The 21,378-nt window shown below is 42.5% G+C and overlaps 1 protein-coding gene across 3 annotated transcripts in view; it reads right to left on the bottom strand.

Annotated features, from left to right (window-relative positions):
- Positions 1 to 21,378, bottom strand: part of PLXNB2 (plexin B2) — a 347,788-nt gene that overhangs the window by 290,532 nt on the left and 35,878 nt on the right. The gene's annotated exons all lie outside the window — the stretch shown is intronic.

The raw sequence follows: 21,378 nt of genomic DNA, 5'->3' as shown, positions 1-21,378 counted from the left end.
CCAAACAGGCAAATGCACTCCTAACTTCAACACCACTGATAGAGAGCCATTTAGCAAAATCAGGAGGTCAAGGACTGAGTCTGTGATCAAATGTTTACAAAATCAAGAAGCAGTAAACAGGTTTTGAAAGAAAGCAGTAGATTCTGACACACAATATATGTAGCAATGTATGCAGTTTTGGCCCAGAAATATTTCAAAGCCATTAAAATGGTAGTTTGTCTACATCAGGGTTTTCCCAAACTTGGGTCTCCAGCTGTTTGGGGGCTACAGTTCCCATCATCCCTGGCCACTGGATCCTGCTAGCTAGGGGTGATGGGAGTTGTAGTCCAAAAACAGTTGGAGATCCAGGGTCTGGGAAACCCTGGTCTACATTCTAAAGCCAATATTGGGAAACCTGTGGCCCTCTAGGCATCATTGAACCACAATGCCCACCATCACTGACCACTGGGCATGCTAGCTAGAGGTCATGAGAGGTACAGTCCAGTATTTGGAAGGGAACAGGTTCCCCATCGCTGTTCTGACCAGTCAGACCATACAGGGAGAGAGATTTGGCTTTTTCGTGTGCGCATGGCCTAACATCCATCATACCCAAGTCCCCAAACCCCCAAATGCATTCAGACTAGCCACAAGACAAATTAAAATTTCAAGGTAGAGGGCCTAAGGAAGCAGAACAATGCTACAAGCTTGTGTCAGGGATTGCAAGTTCCGCCCACAGCAGGGAATAAGGACAGGAGCTGGCTTTGCATCAGATTTAGACAAATTAGCCAGGGACAGCGGAGAGATAACACCAGGTCAGACAGCATTTCCCGAAGAGTTGTGAAATCCAAAACATAGCTGGGAAAAACAAGTAGATCCTCTAGGGCAAAAGCATCTGAACAAACATAAATCCTGAAAGATTTTCATGCCAGAAGAAACAGCAGCATCTTTAAAATCTAAACTAAACTCCCCTGTACTAACATGAGTTCAATTATATGTATATCTATCAAGAGGAAACAGCCTGAGGTGTTGGAAAAGTGATATTACACTGCCTATTGTTCTGTCTTGATTTTCCTCTTCTTTTTTCCTCACAATCTGCATCTAAGCCACATTGTCATTATCTTATCACTGCATTTTTAAAGAGAATCCTATGTTATATCTTGGGGGAGCCATGCTCAAATGTCACAGTTCCCAGTCAGATTGTGTGCACCTAGTGATGTCCAGTCTTCTAATTTGTTGGCGCAACCTGGTCTGTCTTGTTTATGGTTCCATATTAAAATCACCATGCTTCTATCCATCTCACCACATCCCAAGGGTGCATTGTACAGTAGTATTCTTTGAACCTCACAACGGGAAAAAACACCAGTGGTTTCCTGGCATAGATCAGTGCCAAAAAGCTAATATGAGCTACCACTTGCTCAAAAGGAACTAAGAGGTCAAAGGAAGAAAACTTATACAGTCAGAGAAGCCAGAAAAAAATTGTGTCCCGTTGGTCTAGGGTCACCAGTTTAGCAACATCCCATAGTATAAACCACCCATGTCAAAACTTGGGACATTAGTTTATTCCTAACTCATATACTTAAGATGAAGTTGACACAATAAAAAAAGAAAGAAAGAAACGAGTTCAAAATAGCAGTCCTTTAGTTTGATGCAAAGATTTCTCACCAGAGAGCAGCACATTATACTCTGCTGCTGAGAGAAGCTTTGCCCCAAGGTTATTATAGTTTACATCTATTTCCAAATTCATTGTTAAGAGAGAGGCTGCATTCAGATATCACAATAAATATCAAATATTTACAACAACTATGGTGAGCCTTTCATTTCTCCCCTCCTACAGCTGCAAGGAGGAGCTCAGAAACTTCTATTCTGGAGCATGCCCACATCAAATCATCATTAACTATAGTCAGTGCTCCCCCCCCCCCCTTAGAAAAATAGCTGCCAGTACTAACCATGAAGTTGCTACAATAAATGTCATACTTTTTAACCAAAAGGAAAAAGAGGTGCCGGTTCTCACCATGACGTTGTTACAGTAACTGCTACACTTTTAAAAAACAAAACACAAAAGAGGTGCCAGTACTGAGTACCTCTGAGTACCCCCTGGAAAACAAGCACTGGCTATAGTATTAAATACCGTTCAAAGCAGACACACACCCTCAAATAATTATGGGCACTGTAGTTTACCCCTCACAGAGTTACCATTCCCAGCAAGCCATAACAAACTACAGTACCCAGAATGCTTTGAGGAAGAGAATGTGCTTCAGATGTCTTCAAAGGTACAGTGTGTACACAAGATTAACCACATTGTTCAGCTGTAATGCTAAACTTTGGTTAACTAAAATAGGAAGCAAAGCCTTTCAAAGCTCCTCCTTGTAGTTGTCCCAGGGAGGGAACAAACAAACCAGACGCTCAATTCCGATATCTGAATGCAGCCAGAGCGTAGGAGTTTGAATATGGTTAATAGTAAATAAATTAAGAGTTATGAGGCGCCCAAAGTTTGGATATTCAAGTCAGGAAAAAAGCTTATTGGCGAGCCCTATTCAATAAGCCTCACATGTTGCTGCTTCCGACCTGTTAAAAGGAAAGAGGGGAAATCAGCTTCAGACCAGCGATCCAGAACTGCATTCTGCCCATTTCAGACTGTCATAAATCAGGATTGTAAAATGCTCCCAGATTAGTATGTCTAAGGAGTATAGATCAACACAAGCCTGAGCATTATTAATAAGCCACAAACCCTCGGATATAATTAACAAAACAAAAAAAAATCTTGTTTTCATTGTTCTGTTGAGTCATAGCGAAAACAAAAACAAATCACAAGGTGGTACGTGCTGTATATACAAGACTAACCCTGCTCCTCTTTCCAACTGGGGGAAGGAGAATTATTGTGTAAACAACACTTGGGGGGGGGGGGACACAATCATAACCATCAAAGAAAATCATTAGTATTAGCAAGCCATACAACTAAAGGGTAGGTTAAAGAGAAGAGAAGCATTCTAAGACATGGAAGTTAGGATCCTCTATCACTTGGGCAATGCCCAAGAGATATTATCAACACCATCCCCAGGACTGAGTCCTTCTCCTCACACAACCCATCCAAACCTACAGCACATTATTCAACAGGGGGAAAGTAAGAAGTCATCTGATTATTCAACGAAGATGCATCTTCACAAGAAGTCCAAAGTATTTTTACTTAGTTTTGAAGGACTGGAGACAATGAGAGGGCCAAACTATCCTTTTAAAACTATCCAATGGAATACAATTCGCTTGCCACAACCATTTATAATTCCTTTCTTTCTTTAGGAAACAGTAGTTTTGTACTTTATGGAGCGATACCCGTCACCTGTTAAGTGAAATAAATAGCCTTTTATCTTTGTGAGAACTTCTAAGTTGTTGTTGTTGTTGTTGTTGTTGTTGTTGTTGTTGTTGTTGTTGTTTTGGGGGGTGAAAATTTGAAAATGCCAATGCTTTCAAATTATCTGCTCCATAATGTTCCACACATCATTTTTTAAAAAAGCATTTGAAATAGTGGTTTGTAATTCCATGTAAAGATATCCAATCACCTTATTGATTCCAGAAGGTATACAGAACTGGATAGGTCCCTGTTTCGGAATAAAAGTTAGCAGATTAATTTTGTATGAGAATGTTGACGGCATAATCCACAGATCCATCTGTAAACATACGCAGACGTCTGGATCTGTCTTTTGTATTGATGTAGATGAGCCATTTAGGTGTGTTATTTACATCCTGTCTGGAGCAATCTACACCTTCTGCATTCCTTGTGATTTTATTATCAAAGGCCTTGCATTTTTATGGCAAAAGCAGTTTGCATTTGGGAAGCTTGAAGTAGCATGTTTATCACAAATCCTTAGATTAAAGAACATACATTCACAAGTCCACCAGAAGCAGAAAGGCAATGGGCAGAAGTTGTGGTGGGAGCTCCACATATGTTCAGGTCCAAAATCCAGCTAGAACTGTGACACACTTGCACCAGTTATTGGGTACACCATACTGACAAAGGCCACATTAATCAGTAAGGTTAGTTAACTATGTAACAAAGATGAATGCGTTGAAGTTGGAGAAGTCTTCATTTGCACAATGACGAAATCTCCATGCAATTTGTTAAAATAACTTTGGGAAATAAATACATAGTTTGTGTTTATGGATCCCACATATACAATTCAACTCTTAAAAAAATGAAATGACCAGACTTACTTTCCCTGGGCACTATCCTGCATGCCATTCAAAGAGACAAACTGATTTATTTGATTAAATGTTTCACGTCAACCACAATCGACTTGTAACTTCAAAAGTGGGATTTCAATTGTTTTAGATCAGAGCAATAAAAAAAAGTCTCCCTTTGAGTTGAGGTTAAAGAAAACAGGGTGAGCGCTCTCAACTAAGATTCTAAGAAATATTCTGGGATTAGTCCTCAATCTAGAAACAGAGAGGTGGAAAAGGCACACAAATCAGTTCATATCGTAATTATTTCATGGGGAATGTCCATAGTCAGGGCACAAAGGAAAGCTGTAAAGATGTTTTGAGGGTCAAAGAAAACAAAGAGCTATGGATTTGGGATTCACAAATCCAAAATCAGGAAAAAAGATTAAAGAATATTTACTCAATTTAGCAGTGCTAAATTGAGAACATTGTGAATTGGTACGGCTGGATACAAAGTCTCACTGAGATCAGGGTTTCTAGTGACTGGTGTATCATCCCCATATTTGCATGATATCCCCTGAGGACAAAAATATTCCATTCCTTTTGCTGCCCTTAGTGAATAAATGCAGGCTCACAAACATATACCCAGCCTCTTGAGCTACCTTATACTATAATCAAACCAGAATACTCTCCGTAGTACCATTTGCTTTTCTGGTGCTCGCATTATTTTTCTCTGGTGTTCATAAGATTTTTATTGCTGCTTTTAGCTATATAATTTTATATTGGTGCAGTCTTTATTCTGCTGGTGTTTTGTATTTTTATGATGTTTCGTAAAGCTATCTTGAATGCCATTGTCAGAAGGGGAGAATATAATTTTTTAAAAAAGAAGAAAGAATACATTTAAATTATAAGTCCAAGCCATAGGAATACTGGCCTATTCACGTAAAGAAAAAATATGACTTGATGCTGCCTGTATGTGATGGAGTGGGAGAATTAATTATTGACCTTTTAAGAAATGGCAGGGTGAAATGATATAAGGGCACATTAATAAAATCTGGATGGTAAATGCTCGCCGAGCTGAAAGCTCAATCTCTCTTTTTACAGCTTTAAAATGCAAGGAACCCGACTGTTTTCATCTGATTTGCCATGACCAAGCAAGCTGTGCCCACACCCCAAAGCAGTCCGTCTCCTCACAATTCACTGCTTCAGATAACTATTATTTTGGGATTCAAGTTTTTGGGGAATGCATCTCAGAAGGGTTTTCTGTGGCTTTTCTTTTTATGGCCTCTCTTCCCCTCTGACATTTGGGTCTTCCTGTTTACTTACTTCTTTGCTGTCATCAGCAACAGTCAGCTCCCAATCCACATACACACACACACCCCACATCTGTTCCTCCTACCAGACAGCTACAGTCTCTCCTCCCAACTCCCTGCAAAGCTATCCTTACTGTCTCCTCCCACCTGATCCCCACCACCCAGATCCTTCATTAAGAACCAATTTGCATATGTCCATTAAGGAACCATTCCTTGGAACTTTTGTTAAATTGAGCCCTCTTATTTAAAAGAACAAAACCTTATTGTGTGCTGCCTGTGGCTGCCACCCTTTGAGAGATGAGCACATGGAATTTTGCACAATTACTATGTATTTATAGTCTGCACCTCTGTGCTTAAGGATCTGTGGATTGGGGCACTACTGAAACAGTGGTAGCCCACCATATGCTGCTGGATTAAAACTCCCATCATGCCTGCCTGAGCACTGGCCATGCTGGCAAAGACCAATTCCTGCATCGAAAGAGAACAGGACATCTCAGATTAAACAGAAATGCAGCTGTGAAGTTAAGGGGGTTCTGTGGTTATTTCAAAAGGGGGAGGGGGAACTTTCCTCTTCCAATATGTAAATGCAGAGAGAGAAGGGGAAACCTTATACAGGCTCCTCCTAGTAATGGGAAGCCACAGGAACTCAATCTTTGCTTGCATGAAAACACTCTCTAAATCCTATGGCAGATCCCAAAACCTTAGCAGGACCAGCAGTTACCTTTTCCCACCCCCCCACCCCAATCAAAAATGGATTTGAAATTTTTTTGTGCATTTCTGTGGATGCAACACTACATTATTTTTCGCTATCTACTGTTGTACTACATCAATTTCCAATCCAGGTCTTCAGCAGAATTGGATATATATCACACACCCACACGCTCGTGCCTTTGGCCTGATATAAAATACCCCAACAGACACGCCAAATTCCGCAAGTACAATTGCTACTGAGTCCTCGGAAGATGAGATATCCAAGAAGTAGAGGATGCGCAGGATAAGAATAATAATTTTATTATTTATACCCCGCCCATCTGGCTGGGTTTCCCCAGCCACTCTGGACGGTTCCCAACAGAATATTAAAAACATGATAAAACATTAAAAAACTTCCCTAAAGAGGGCTGCCTTCAGGTGTCTTCTAAAAGTCAGATAGTTGTTTATTTCCTTGACATCTGATGGGAGGGTGTTCCACAGGGCAGGTGCTATCACCGAGAAGGCCCTCTGCCTGGTTCCCTGTAACCTCACATCTCACAGTGAGGGAACCAACAGAAGGCCCTCGGAGATGGACGTCAGTGTCTGGGCTGAGCGATGGGGGTTGAGACATTCCTTCAGGTATACTGGGCCGAGGCCATTTAGAGCTTTTAAGGTCAGCACCAACACTTTTAATTGTGCTCGAAAACGTACCAGAAGCCAATGCAGATCTCTTAGGACTGGTGTTATGTGGTCTCGGCAGCCACTCACCGTCACCAGTCTGGCTGCTGCATTCTGGATTAGTTGTATCTGGATCCCCTAGAACCAGTGCTAATGATTCCCCTTAAAAGGTGTCCTGCCCCAGCCAGGCTGAGACCAGCTGAAATGGAGCCATTTTCCTTGGAAATGCCAGTGCCAAAAGGTTTGGGTCCAAAGAGTGAAGTAGCATATGTCTACAGATCCAAAGTCACCATATGGCTGTGTGGTCTAGGAGGCCAGAGCATACAATGTTTCCCCTCTTGAGGCTTCCTGTTGCCGCAAACAATACAGGTCTCTGGGTCCTTGCTCTTCATTCTAGTTCCTCCTCCTTGCTGTGTTATACCTTGCCTGGACTTCCTGTGATACTGACCTTGGATTATAGCGTGACCTTGACTCTGGATCACATTTTGGACCTAGGATTGATTCTGTATTCTTGACCTTGGATTTGTGGACTTCACTGCACCTGTAACCCTGCCTCTACTAGTGAATGTTCTGAGGTCACTCTCTGGAGTGTGACAGTAACAGGGGCACACTGCCATGCCTTTGCTTCATTTGATAATATCTCATAGAATCATAGAATCATAGAGTTGGAAGAGACCACAAGGGCCATCGAGTCCAAACCCCTGCCAAGCAGGAAACACCATCAGAGCACTCCTGACATATGGTTGTCAAGCCTCTGCTTAAAGACCTCCAAAGAAGGAGACTCCACCACACTCCTTGGCAGCAAATTCCACTGTCGAACAGCTCTTACTGTCAGGAAATTCTTCCTAATGTTTAGGTGGAATCTTCTTTCTTGTAGTTTGGATCCATTGCTCCGTGTCCGCTTCTCTGGAGCAGCAGAAAACAACCTTTCTCCCTCCTCTATGGGACATCCTTTTATATATTTAAACATGGCTATCATATCACCCCTTAACCTCCTCTTCTCCAGGCTAAACATGCCCAGCTCCCTTAGCCGTTCCTCATAAGGCATCGTTTCCAGGCCTTTGACCATTTTGGTTGCCCTCCTCTGGACACGTTCCAGTTTGTCAGTGTCCTTCTTGAAGTGTGGTGCCCAGAACTGGACACAGTACTCCAGGTGAGGTCTGACCAGAGCAGAATACAGTGGCACTATTACTTCCCTTGATCTAGATCCTATACTCCTATTGATGCAGCCTAGAATTGCATTGGCTTTTTTAGCTGCCGCGTCACACTGTTGGCTCATGTCAAGTTTGTGGTCAACCAAGACTCCTAGATCCTTTTCACATGTACTGCTCTCAAGCCAGGTGTCACCCATCTTGTATTTGTGCCTCTCATTTTTTTTGCCCAAGTGCAATACTTTACATTTCTCCCTGTTAAAATTCATCTTGTTTGTTTTTGCCCAGTTCTCTAATCTGTCAAGGTCGTTTTGAAGTGTGATCCTGTCCTCTGTTTTTCATTTGGTATTTATTATTTGTTTTAGTTCCACAAGTTGGGTTCGATATCTTGCACAGTAGTAGTAGTAGTAGTTTTTAAATAACCAGCAACAGGCTGTTATTCTAAAAGAGATGCACAAATGATGTCAGGGATAAATGTGGATCAAAGCAGGAGGTGGACAACTTCCCCAAAGTTATTATTTAAATAGTCAATTATGATTACATTAGATTAACCATTCACAACATGCAAAAATCCTCTGTATACTTGTTGCCATGCTTTTCCTCTAAGCTAAGAGTGATTAAAATGTTGCATCTGTATTTAAATACTTTGGAGGCACAAAGGATACAATGAGGTAGAAAGATGCCACATTTAGAGATCGTAATATATTCCAAGTAACACGGGCAAAGACCTGTCTTTGGCTCCTAACACTTGATCGGTGCCAGATTAGGACACAGAATTTTAATTAAATCCTACCAGGAAGCTGCAGTGGGCAGCAGAGAATGACTCAGAATGGTAATTGCTAGTTGGTGCCTTCATGAAGGTACAATTTTAGAAGCCGTGCAGGTGTTACTCTTTTACGAATGACTCCAAAAAAATTATAATCAGACAGTCCTCTAGGTAATTTCACAGGGAAAGCTATAAAACTTTGAAATGCATTTCTAAGGTGTCCCAAAAGAGGCATGAAAACGAGGCTACACTTTAATGTTACCAAGCTAATTGGTTGTCAGTGCTCAAACGCAATTCCCTTCTAGTGGAAGGTTTGGTTTCACTGATGTGTCACATAGTGGGTGATTGCTAAGGACTTGGCAAAACCGTGCTTTTCTGTAACAGAGGGAGACAGACAGATTTCATGCCCGTTTCCAGATAAGGTTGAAAACCGAAATACACATAACTTGAGCTACTCACTCTTTTTCGCACTCTGTTGTACTCATAATGGTTAAAGGGGATTGTTTTCCCACGTCACCTCCATTTCAATACTGCCATTATTTATTTTTCAGAATGCTTACACGCTTATGGGTGACAAAGCAATTCTGAATCAACGTTAGAAGCAACTGAATGCAGGGCCCTGGGAATCATAGCAACTCCTCATTGCATAGCATGGGACACCACTGCAGGGAAGGATTATTTAGGTAAGCAGCCTAAGCCCCACTTAACATAGCTTAGGACAGCCCACAATCTTGCTATAGACGCCAGCGAACAGGTTTCGGGTCTGGACATTTGTGCAAGAGAGCAGCAGCCCCAAAGTTTAGCTTCCAGAACACGTACACAAAACCTATTTGCCTGCTTCTTCTCCATCCCTACTACACCTAAACAAAATTGATACACAGAAAATGTTTCATATCCAACAGTTTATACTATCAGTCAAGTAATTGAGGAATATATATAACTTTCAGACATATTAAAAACGTACTCTCAACATTTAATCATTCGGAGCAGCAGTTCAGGGGGTACTGGAATTTTCCTTTTAAGAGTGTTTCAGCAGTTCCTTCAATTACCTACTCATGAAATAGCTAGATGATGGAATGTTGCAGATTTTTTGCTTGGGGAAAACGGTCTCGGGAGGAAAGAAAAAGCCATTTACTCAATCTTGGTGGCAGTGGTCAGCAGTTTCCCCATGGCATACACTGCAAGCCCCCGCTCCTGCCCCACTTGGCTCTAATCACGTCTCTAAATCAACTGCTCCATTTTACAGATGAGATATTAAAGCTGAGGCACAGTAATTCACTCACCCTATTCTCTTAAACATCTGGGACGCGGGTGGTGCTGTGGTCTAAACCACAGAGCCTAGGGCTTGCTGATCGGAAGGTCAGCAGTTCGAATCCCCGTGACAGGGTGAGCTCCCGTTGCTCAGTCCCTGCTCCTGCCAACCTAGCAGTTCGAAAGCATGTCAAAGTGCAAGTAGATAAATAGGTACTGCTCTGGCAGGAAGGTAAACAGTGTTTCCGTGCACTGCTCTGGTTCGCCAGAAGCGGCTTAGTCAAGCTGGCCACATGACCTGGAAGCTGTAAGCCGGCTCCCTCGGCCAATAAAGCGAGATGAGCGCCACAACCCCGGAGTCGACCACAACTGGACCTAATGGTTAGGGGTCCCTTTACCTTTACCATTATTCTCTTAAACAGGGACAGAACCTCTCTCCCTCAGTTGTACATACCATATTTGTATCCCATCACTGGGAGAATCCAACCGTATGGAAAACTGGTTTATAGGGTGGGAGAAAACATCCTGAGAATCCTGCCTGCTAAAAGATTTAGATCCAGCACTCCTCTTCCAAGTTAAGAGCAGCACACTTTAAAAGAACTTTTTTGCCTCTTTCTCCTCACAATAACATTGGGAAGAATAAAACAGCTGATGATCACACACTGAGCTTCATGATGAAATAGGGACTCAATAACACTGTAGAAGAGTTGGAAGGGATCCCTAGACCAAACCCTTACAATGCAGGAATCTCAACTAAAGCATCCATGACCGATGACCATCCAACCTCTGCTTAAAAACCTCCAAGGAAGGAGAGTCCACAACCTCCTGAGGGAGTCTGTTCCACTGTTGAACAACTCTTACCATCAGAAAGTTCTTCCTGGTGTTAGGCACAATCTCCTTTCTTGTAACTTGAATCCACTGGTTTGAGCAAGAGAACACAAGCTTACTCCATCCACCATGTGACAGCGCTTGAGATATCTGAAGATGGCTATCATATCTCCTCTCAGTCTCCTGTTTTCCAGGCTAAAAGTACCCAGCTCCCTCAACCATTCCTCATAAGGCTTGGTTTCCATACCCTGAACAGTGGTACCTCAGGTTACATACGCTTCAGGTTACATACACTTCAGGTTACAGACTCCGCTAACCCAGAAATAGTACCTTGGGTTAAGAACTTTGCTTCAGGATGAGAACAGAAATTGTGCTCCAGCGGCGCGGCAGCAGCAGGAGGTCCCATTAGCTAAAGTGGTGCTTCAGGTTAAGAACAGTTTCAGGTTAAGAACGGACCTCCGAAACGAATTAAGTACTTAACCTGAGGTACCACTGTAATTGTAGTCACTGCACAGCCTGGAAATCGCTTATTAACACTACAGGCTTTCTAATTCCTATAGTGAGCTTTGCCTTCATGTAAGAGCATAGAAAATTACCTGTTTTCATCTGTCACAGATGGGTTACTGTACACAACCAATGATACAGCAATACTGCACACCTGATAAGAGTCATCCCCTCAATGTGAGTCACTACATGGAAAAGGACATTCTGAATCAACAGCTTTGAACTCTAATTCCTAGACCTAAATTAGCATCTGCAGTACGTTAGCTGCTCGATTAAACACTGGGTAAGCTATACGGAAGTCATCGTTGTTATTTTTTTAGCTACATGAATGATGCATCTTTGAGTTATGAGAGCCCAAGTGACAGATGGGTTTGTTTCAAATATCAAATATAGTTCCCCTCCAAATTAAAGAAAAACAAGAAAGGATTGGACTGGTGGTTATTCAAGGCAAGTATCAACATAACCCTGGGCAAGGATTCCACCAACTGAACATGTCTCTCTTGGGCGTGCCAAGTAATTCCTCATTCCAGGAACGCAGTAACTAATGCCCGCAACACCTACAGTCACGTTTATCAGATGCTGATGTAATGCCTCTTAATGAAACGCCCAGATTAAAAACTCAAAGCATTTTAAGTCTTAAGTAATAAGAAAATAATTATTTATCTCTAAGGAGATAAAACCAGAGTATAGCAGAGTGAACCAGAGTACAGCCAGCCCTCCCTTGTCTTCCTGCCTTGGAAATGTTTGTTTGCTTCCTACACCTTCTAATGCAGCTCACATCAAGCACTATTAAATGCAGGTTGGGTTACGACGGATGAACTAAGCCCCCTTCACCAAACCATTCAGAACCATCCCTTTGTAACACAGAAGCTTAGAATGTTGTTGTGATTCCTGCCCATAGCTGAAATGGATTCAGCTACCTCGTGAAAATTAGCTACTCCATGAAGTGCCAGGCTAAAAGGTATGCCACCGTTGTGATATATCACCAGCTAAACGTTGCAATATACTGATACAGTGGTATGTGGGTTCTCGAATTTAATCCATTCCAGGAGTCAGTCCATTTGACTCCTGAAACGGATCAAAAACTAAGGCGTGGCTTTCAATTGGCTGCAGGAGCTTCCTGCAGCCAATCGGAAGCTGCAGAAGCCCCGTTGCACGCTCAACTTCTGAAAAACATTCGCAAACCAGAACACTCACTTCCAGGTTTGCGGCGTTTGGGAGCCAATTTATTCGGGAGCCAAGTCGGTCAATTACCAAGGTACCACTGTATAATCACAATGATTGAAATGAGGAAGGAGCATTGGCTATGTAGAGGGATTCATGGTTTTCCCTACTTTGTGATTTTTGCATAGCACGCACAAACGCTCAAACATCACGATCCATGATATATTGCTAGTTCAGTAATTATGAAACCCAATATCACAATATGGACTGCAAGCCGGTTTTGGATGGTATGTTGATATATCACCCAGCTCTAGCCACCAGTTCACTATACAAATTATGTATGCCTAGTCTTCACGCTGCTACCGAATGTTCCTAGTATGCAGTTCAACAGGAAAGTTATTTTATTTTTATTTATTATTGCTCTCACGTTTCCTCCAAAGAACTCAACATGATACACATGGTTCTCCTCTTCTCCTTTTTTACCCTCACTTCAACCCTGTGAGTTGAGTTAGGCTGACGGACTGTAAAGGTAAAGGTACCCCTGCCCGTACGGGCCAGTCTTGACAGACTCTAGGGTTGTGCGCTCATCTCACTCTAGAGGCCGGGAGCCGGCGCTGTCCGGAAACACTTCCGGGTCACGTGGCCAGCGTGACGAAGCTGCTCTGGCGAGCCAGCACCAGCGCAGCACACGGAAACGCCGTTTACCTTCCCACTATAAAGCGGTACCTATTTATCTACTTGCACTTTAAGGGTGCTTTCGAACTGCTAGGTGGGCAGGAGCTGGGACCGAACGACGGGAGCTCACCCCGCCGCGGGGATTCGAACCGCCGACCATGCGATCGGCAAGTCCTAGGCGCTGAGGTTTTACCCACAGCGCCACCCGCGTCCCTGACGGACTGTAACTGGCCCCAAGTTACCCAGTGAGCTTCATGGCTGAGTAGGGCCTTGAAGCCTGGTCTCCCAGGCCTTAGCCTAGCTATCTAAGCACAACATCATAGTGGGCTCTCATGGGTGGAACTATTCTATAATCCAGAGTGGGGCAATACCCCCCCCCCTTTTGGAGGAGTGATTAAATTTACAAAGGGCATTTAGCCTGATTCAGCAGGGCTCTTCGGCCCTTTGGAAAACAGCAATAAGCTCATATATTTCGCTTGTACGGCACAGGCTTGCTTTTGGATGTGGTTGCTTGGAGCATCTAAAAAATTCTAACTCTTTTGTGTTTTTCAGAGACAGTAATGCTTATGGCTAATTATTCACACCAATGCTTCTGACATCAGAAAGAGTGCAAAATATGGGAGGAAGGCACACAAGGGAATGGGGCAGCCAGTGTTTAAATACCAAAGCCATCCTTCAATTAAAAGTTAAATGTAATGTTAATACAGAATTAGCTTCTAATAGAGTTGGATCAGCCTTACTTGCTGGAATAATCTTAGGCCCACTTCCCCCTGGAAACCATGGCATCAGCAAGTGCTTAGGCACCTGGCAACAAAGTAGCCATATTTTTTTCTAATAATGTAAAACAAAGTCAGTCTTATCCTGGCAAGTGGCAAAGCTGGTCAACTGAATCCCATTCCACTGAGGCACCGGAAGGTGAATTTCTAAATCTCTTCTTGTTCAGCTTGAATACAGATAACTATCAGCTCGTTTTCTGAATCTTCTGTACCTTTGCTAAGCATAACTTCAGCAATACGGTAATTAATTCCTATAAATCTTACCAGAATCTGTATATTCAGGGAAGTGTGAGTGGTGTAGTGATTAAGAGTGTTGGGCGAGGACCTGGGAGACTGGAGCTCAAATCCCCATGAAGTTCGCCGGGTTATACTGGGCCAGTCACCAACTCTCATCCTAACCTACTTCACAGGTTGTTGAATGGAAAATGTTTTTTGGGGTGGGGTGTGGGGAGAGAATCATATACCTCCATGGATGAAAGGTGGGGTATGAATGCAACAATAAATACATAAATAAATAAATAAAAGTCTAGATACTCTAGGAAGCTAATAGGATTTCATTTTTAACAAGCCAACCTGTTTAACCTTGCAATTTGCAGCAGTAATTTAAAGGTCATCAGCATAAAATGTTTACTGATCCAATTATAGTACCGTAGTTCAAACAATCTTCAAAAAGTCAAACAACTGTGATCACATCCAGGGGACTGATCATTTTTTCACACCTGCAACAAACTGCATCAGGGGGAAACAGGATCGGTCCCAGAATGAAACTAATAAATAGGATTTCCGCCTATGTATTTGGTGAGTTACTCTGTGACTGGAGACTGTGATGGTAGAGCTTTCTTTCCATCACTTACATTACAATCATTTTACTAGAAGTGGGGTTTACCAGTAGCTTGGAAGTATTTGAAGAACTGAAAATTCTCTCTCTCCTGCCACACGCATACACTTCCATAAAACCTACTTGCTATGCAGCATCTCTGCTATTCAGCTTTATCTAACAGAGAAACAGCCAAACTCCATACGAAAAAAATTCACACCCATAATTTTCTTTTTCTGATTAATGGAGACATGATGAGACAAAACAGACGTGCTTTGATTATGCCATCAATGAAAGAGCTACCTGTCTGTCACACTAAGCAATCTTCTGTATAAATACAAGAAGATTAGTCTGAAATGTACAGCATTTGACAGGCTGGCAGGAATCACTTATGCCATGCTCATTCTCTTGCACAGAAGATTATATATGGTCTCTTCTTCCCTTCCCTCTTAACACGTTCCTCGACTCAAGTAGCACTTGCACTTGAATTAAAATTGGAGATGAAAAGGTTCTCTCCTTCTCCCTCCCACACCCATTATGACCCAAATAGAAGTTTTATGCAATTTGTGCTTAAATGTTCAGAAACCCGTTTGGCTGCCACACTCATGACAGGGGCTAGATATGAGGTCATTCAGAATTCCAGAGCAATGCCTACTTACCACCAAGCGTCTTGAGAAATGCCCCAAAATATTTAATGATATATTTACATTAACTAACATGCACAGCATCAACCTTGGGTTTTTACAATGCAGGGGGACAGACAACCAAATTTGGTTAGCCAAGAAGTTTAAATGATTTGCAGAAGAGGAATGGGTGGAATGGGTGGACCATAAAGAAGGCTGATTGCCGAAGAATTGATGCTTTTGAATTTTGGTGCTGGAGGAGACTCTTGAGAGTCCCATGGACTGCAAGAAGATCAAACCTATCCATACTTAAGGAAATCAGCCCTGAGTGCTCACTGGAAGGACAGATCCTGAAGCTGAGGCTCCAATACTTTGGCCACCTCATGAGAAGAGAAGACTCCCTGGAAAAGACCCTGATGTTGGGAAAGATGGAGGGCACAAGGAGAAGGGGATGACAGAGGACGAGATGGTTGGATAGTGTTCTCGAAGCTACCAGCATGAGTTTGACCAAACTGCGGGAGGCAGTGGAAGACAGGAGTGCCTGGCGTGCTCTGGTCCATGGGGTCACGAAGAGTTGGACACAACTAAACAACTAAACAACAAGAACAATGGGTGGAATGCACCCAGGTGGGAAGAGTTTTGCTGTAGTTTCTTCTGCACAGCTATTTCCATCCCTGCTCCAGACTCCTTCCCTTTGCTTTACACAGCTGGAGCAGGGACCCAAACAAGCTTTTTTTAGTTTTAACTGAAAAACATGAAAAGCCGGAGATATTTAATGCAACCAATTTAAAGGTCTATAAAATAGCTATTGACTTCATGGGCTACCTTAGCTCTGAAGCCAAGGCCATCTCTCATGGCTCAGTCACAATAGACATGCAGTTCTTCCTGTCCATCCCAGGATATGGGGAGCTTGGAGCAAGTGGGAAGCAATACATTAATGTCACTTTGTAGAGAGTAGGCTCTCTCTGGCTCATCCCGGCCAGCCATGCAGTTCCTCAGGAGCATTCCCCAGGAAGGCAGTGGTGTCAGTTTTATGTATAATCATCTTTCTAAAGGCTGCAATAAAAGCTTTTAACGATCAACCATAAACCTTGAACCAATAGGAGGAAAGCAACATTAATGGAGCAGAGCAGTGGCACTAAATATAGGAGCATATTGTTTGGAGAATAACTACTTTCATTATAAGTCTGTCACATTGGAAGCTAGCATTGTGGAGTTTTCTGCTGGTCTTTTCTACTCCTGTTCTTTGCTCCTAAGTAAAAAGTCTTCGTGCTTTAAGTCATATCTAGACTAAACCCTTATCTATAGTCTGTTTAAAAAGCAATTACAAGGGTCTTGCAGATTCAGCTCAGAGCTTAAATAAAAATGCACTCTGCAAATATCTGCAAAAAAAAAAAAAAAAAGTTTTGTGTGTATGTGTATGAAATGCACCCTTAGTCCATAAAGGACTTAGAAGAACATAAAACCAACATGCAAATACTAAGCATACTCAACATGATGCAAACCTACACAGTCTCCACTCCTATTGTTGAAAGGAGGAATATCACAATTTGGACAGGGCAGTTCCAATACAACTCTTCTAAACTGCTCCTAGTTCACAGATGACTAAGTCGGTTCCAGCTTGGTTAGCCACATCCGTGGGTTTCTCACATTCACTATAAATTGCAAGATGAAACCTTTTTTCACAGTGGGGAAAATGCAAAGCCACCTGAGGAAGCAGAAACAGCTGGAAAGCTTCCTTTCCTTGTGAAGCAAGCACATTTCACAACTGGTTAGGCGGGGGTGGAATCACTCCTTTGTCTTGCAATGCAATGACCAGCCCAGAGGCTTACAATTCCAGGTGTAGCCCAGCAATATGAGCCATTGATCATCATCAAGGGTAGATTCCTAAGAGAACTGACAGCACTTAGAGGAGCAGGAGCACAACATGGGCTTTGGATTACAAGCTGATCAAGGGACAAGCAAGAACAGAGGCAATATTGATCTTTACAAAGAATACAAAATTAATAGCTGAAAAGCAAGCACTCTATTATAAATAAAAACTGCCAATAGCAAGGCACACATTTTCTAACAAAAATGTATTTCCCTCTTTTCATATCTCTCTCTCCTTCCCCCACCCCACTTCAAGCTCTTATCCCCTGTATTTCCTGCACTAATAAGTAGCTGGGAACCTAGGAGCATAGCAATTGCAGACGAGACATTTTTTGCAAAGAAATGAACATGCTGGACAACTGACGAAAGATTTGAAGATATGGAGAAGCTTTGACAGAGAAGTGAAACTCTTGCGACTAGGCAGCGGACAACCACATCAAGAATAAATTACCAGTTAAGGGGATCTTTTTGTTTACATTCTGTGTGCTAGTAACAATCGCCTTGCTCCAGGAAGGAGCCAGTTCTTCAAGGTGGTTACAAGGTTTGTTTCTAGCATTTGAGGCACACTGAAAGTTGCTTTCATGTTACTTTTGGAAAGCAGTGCTACACAGTATTGGTGCAATCATGCTTGAAGATAGGTGAACGCACCCATGCACATCTCGCTTCCACTGAGGAACGAGAAGCTGCTCTAAGCAAGAACAGAGGTTTGGTGATGCAGCATGCAGAAGAAGCAGTTTAATTAAACACAGCATGACCATACTGTGGTCTATTGTAACCTTGGGATACAGCGAAGTGTGAATTACATACTGAAAGCAAGACTCTTGTTGGAGACGGGTGGAGAACCTACAGGGAATAAGCAGCAGGCATAAGAAACAGGCCCCAGGGATTCTAACAGAATGCTGGCAACAGCAAGGGATTTTTGGAGAGCCAGTAAAGTGATGATTTCAAATATCTCATTTTTCCTCTAGCCTCTGCAACTGGATAAAACCCCAATATAGAAGAATGTTTTTTTCCGAGCCAAGAAGTATGCTTTCTAAGGAACAAATTCCCACTCCTAGCTTGCGATGTCTGCTCAAATTTAGTAGCATTCTTCTGGCAGAGATTAAAGATACACCTGCAACCTTCAGCAAAACAAAATACAGCGGTACCTCGGGTTAAGTACTTAATTCATTCCGGAGGTCCGTACTTAACCTGAAACTGTTCTTAACCTGAAGCACCACTTTAGGCAATGGGGCCTCCTGCTGCTGCCGCGCTGCCAGAGCACAATTTCTGTTCTCATCCTGAAGCAAAGTTCTTAACCTGAAGCACTATTTCTGGGTTAGCGGAGTCTGTAACCTGAAGCATATGTAACCCGAGGTACCACTGTAAAGAGGACAAATTTAATACACAAAATAAGAGGTAGTATCCCTTGAGGTAGATCTAGAAGCACATTGGATGTTGGCACCATTATGGAACTTTCACACCCCCCCCCTTATTACCATGTGGTCTTGTCTGAAATCTATTTTGGGGGTTTTCCCCAACCCTGTGGAGCAGATTTGGGGAGAGTGCGTGGGGAGAGGAAAGGGAAGTGTCATTCCATTGCACAAATGGAAATTATTGCAGTTAGCAGGTCTCCTTCACTGGATACTATCAACTCTCTATTTCAGCACTGCCAAACCTTTTGCACATGCACTGTACCTTTTTCACACGTTTGTTGCATGCTTGCGTACCACAGGATATTGAGGCGTTGCCTGGTGTGTTCCCACAGAACAAGAGTTAGCAGCTTCCATACAGACAGAACGAGATCAACCCACTGGTACAACAGTCACTCTGCTCCCATAAATCCCATTTTGAACACAGCACAACTGCGGAATCCAATAGTTTGGGCCGGTGAAAGTGCTGCACTGTGTTAACCCACTGCATCACATTTTTTACTTATACTTGCACCACTGCTCAAGCAACAAAAACAGCTTGTGCAACACCACCAACACTCCTGCTTCTTGCACTAACGTCACACGGGATCTCACCTGGAGCGGTTTTATCCAGAAAAATGAGAACAGTAGTGAAACTATAGTGGTTGTTTGACTAAAGGGAGAAAAACAAGAAATAAGGGATGCTATAGAATGGGTGTAGATTTTTATTTTATTTTAAGAAGAACAGATGGTTAATATTCTCTAATCAGAAAGATGTAGCCCAAATGCGGATGAATTAATTAAATAATAAAATGAGTGGATAAAGCTGATGGGAAAAGCTTTCCCCCTTTCTCTCAGAACACTAAAAATTGGGGATATCCAATGAAGCCGAGCATTTGGTTCAGGACAGAGAAAAGAAAGTACTTCTTCACAAATTCTTATGGAATTTGCTTCCACATAAGATGCACTGAAGGCCACCAATTTGGATAGCTTTTTAAAAAGGACCAGACAAATTCATGGAGGATAAGGCTACTACTACTAACCCTCACGGCTATGCTCAACTTCTACTATCAGAGACAACAAGCTTCTTAATACCAGTTGCCGAAAACCACAGAAAGGGAGAATGTTGTACCATACAGGTCCTACTGTGTATCTGAAGAAGTGTGCTTGCACACGAAAGCTCATACCAAGAACTAACTTAGTTGGTCTTTAAGGTGCTACTGGAAGGAATTTTTTTGTTTAGGTCCTACTGAGAATATCTCACAGGCACCTGCTTGGCCACTCTGAGAACAAGGATGCTGGCCTGATCCAGTAGATTCTTCTCATGTTCTAATACAAGTCGTGCAGTCATTCCAAACTCTCAGTTTTAAAATACAAAACAGTAGGTCCATTTATTCATTCAGGCCTGTTAAAAAATTAAATGTGCTAATTAAAACTCTTTATAGGCTCTGGGGAGTAAAAGGCAAGGCTGTTAATATGGCACTTCAAAAGCATGCAGGATAGGATTCTAATTTAATTGCATTCTGGTGCCCCTTCTCCAAGAAGCACACATGCTTCTCTGAAAAACGCATCTTCTCCAACACAGAAGATCCTACGGTTCAGATTTTTAGGCAGTGGCAAGGGAGGGGGAATCAAACTCTGCTGTAAGTGAGAGGTGAGTGGTGGTGGTGGGGAAAGGTGTGGGTGATGTTTTTGTCTGATAAAACTGAGTTACTCACACCCCCCTTTAAAAAAAACCCTCTATGCTCGGAGCAGCTGTTTTTAGACTATTGGGAAATAAATACTTGATACTATACTGGATGTATTGATGTCCCGCAGAGTTTAGAGGTTGTCAAAGAAAACGCAGCACCTCTGCCTTTGTAATGACCCCTTCAACCAACAATGCCTTTTCACTTTTCTGCACACCATCTTTGCCCAGCGAATTCAGCTGCTCAGTAGGCAGCCAAGAAAGCCTGCCTACCCCTCCACTTTAACAGCTTACCAGGGGTGTTAATGAGTGCACTGACTGTTCCTACCTCCAGTTTCCTCTCCTAGCTACTGCAGGAAAAATAAGTTCCCCATTCTCCTTTGCTGAAGTTTGCATTACTACGGAATATTTTGAGCAACTTGTCTGCTATGAGCGATACACTTTTTTTTTTAATGATCAGTTAACAGTTTTTCTCAGCGTTGCCATGTTAAAAACCAAGCTGCTACAAATTTAAAGGTTATAATAAAAACAGAAGACAAATCAGGGTACTGGTGCCAGAGGGTGTTTAATTTTTTAAAATTGTAATCTTATTTATTGGCCAGACTTCTTGGTTGCTGCTACCAGACTGAGATTCTAGCTAATTTCATTCCGCTCCACGCAGCCTATCACTTCTACTCAACGCCACTCTACTGAAAGTGTAGAAATAAGATCACACAAATATCCTGGAGTCCCCATCTCCCGTGAATGTCATATGCAGAAGGAGGAACAAAAAAAATAAATCAAAAGATGCCTGAGCACAGCTGCCTGGAAATCGATTGTATCCTCTGAAGTGCCAGTGGAACAGCTGGAATCTGAGGCAGGCTGGCTAAACTGAAGAAGTGCTGGATTATACATTGCAGGATTATAACTCAGATGCTGTTAGGCCAAATTAAATATTTTATTCCTACAGAGAAGACTGAAGCACTGCCACTGCCAACGCAGAAGTCTACAGGACAAGGATTCTCTATTGTGAGGCAAGATTCTCCCTGGAGAAGAGCAAGTAGTTGCCAAGGCAGCGCAAG

This window comes from Podarcis pityusensis (assembly GCF_964106645.2).
Source record: "Podarcis pityusensis genome assembly, chromosome: 10".
Classification (NCBI taxonomy): Eukaryota; Metazoa; Chordata; class Lepidosauria; order Squamata; family Lacertidae; genus Podarcis; species Podarcis pityusensis.
The sequence above is the reverse complement of the archived record's forward strand: the minus strand, read 5'-3'. Positions and strand labels throughout refer to the sequence as shown.